Genomic DNA, 1,882 nt, shown 5'->3' on the forward strand with positions numbered 1-1,882 from the left:
GCCCTAGCTACCCAGGTGCTTTTCTGACCGGAAGAGGCTTGTAGAATTTACTTTTCATTGGAGTGTAAAATCTGACTGGAAAAACTGGAAAGTTTTGTGTTGAAATCTGTCATGCTGAAGTTACAGGGACATGTTAGCTACGTGGCTTTCACAAAAATCCTGCTGTACAGGTATTCTATTTCGTTTTCCTCTCAGAAGTCATGTCTCCCTAACTAAGGCATTCTAAGTTAAGTAGTGAAGTAGATTCTAGGGAGTCATTGCCCAGTTGAGAAGGGGCCTGGGGTTCAGTGCTTGACCCCCTAACATTACAGTGGACCTGGCTGGATCATGCTTTCACTTCCCTAGTTGTTGAAATGAATTTTCAAGAAGTCTGCTTAGGCATGTATTGTTTTCCAGGAATCCAATTTCTTAGTTGCAATTTTCTTTAGAAGCTGAAGTGAAGAAGAGGAAGAAGGGGAGGAAAAAGATGGGGTAAATGCTCACCTGAAATGGCCTTTGTCTAAGTGGACCATGCCTGGTTTTAGACTTCCGTATTACTCACTCTCAGTTTCTAGTATCATATCCACTTCTAAGGCTCTCCGGAAAGGGAGACCATGAAAACTCCCAAATGTGTCTCCTCTTACTTTTGAATCCAAGAATCCCCAGAGGTACTTCTCAAATATTCTCTTTAGCACCTCACACCTGACTAGTGTCCTTTCTAGGTGGGATTTTCTTTTCCTCTGAGTTTTCTTTGAGAAAACCAACTTGGGTCTTTCCAATTTTTAAATGTCTGGATACTTATTGGAGGTCTCTATTATCCATGCTTGCAGAAGTGCTGTTTATGATCCTTGGTTGTAAGACTCATTATTTGGGTGGGCATCTTGGTGGGCAAGATGGCTTAGCAGGTAAAGGTGCTTACCACCAAGCCTGATGACCCAGGTTTGATCTCTGGGTCCTGTGTAGTGGAAGAAGAGAGCCAGCTTGTCCTCTGACCTCCATACTTGTGCCATGGTAACCATCCCATCCCCCAGTATACATGTACACATATTTTAAATATATATAGTATAATAGACTGAAGCTGTCTCTGTTCCAAAGGAGCTTTTGTCCTCCTGGTGGAGCATCCTTCCTTCTTGATTCTCTCCTCAGACAGGGAAGAGACTCTTATGGGGATTCTGAGATGCTGTTCACAGCTTCTTTCCCAAATAAAATCTAAACCCAGGATCCTCAGAGGCATCACTTGATGATGCTGCAGGCTTCCAAATCAAATATTGTCCACCTTAAACCAAACTCCTCTGTATTAACCCCAAAACTTAAAATAATACAAAATTGATCTACACTATTGTTGTCTTTGGGAACTGTATCCAAGTTATGTATTTTTCTGTCCACTCCCTACTTCCATGTCCTTGGTCTCCATTGCCAAGAAAGCTGATTATCATTTACTGGAGTTGACCTTAGGTGTCAGTATGGACAGAGACACTTCAAAGTGGATGCTGGTCAGATGCCCATTGTAACCCTGGGTGCCTTTTTCTGACCCCAACTTACAATATGCCTTTTCTGAGTTAAAGGGTTTACCTAGGAGACCCACCACCATCCAATTTCTTCTAGACACAATCCATAGTGCATAAAAATTAATCAAGTTCTACCTTAACTTGCTTTATTCATAATACTTAATGGTCATGTAATAGGAGTTTTTATTCAGCCGTTAAGGTTCATCAGCGCGAGTTTTACATGGAGATAGGTATTATACTGATGGTTTAATTACACACCTTTTTGCACACCAAAGGAAATGGCTTAGGCAGATTTTATAATTAAGAAAGGACTTCAGAGAGAGAAAGAGAGAGAGAGAGAGAGAAAGAGAGAGAGAGAGAGAGAGAGAGAGAGAGAGAGAGAGAGAGAGAACCTA

Source organism: Mus caroli, chromosome 6 (assembly GCF_900094665.2).
Source record: "Mus caroli chromosome 6, CAROLI_EIJ_v1.1, whole genome shotgun sequence".
NCBI lineage: Eukaryota > Metazoa > Chordata > Mammalia > Rodentia > Muridae > Mus > Mus caroli.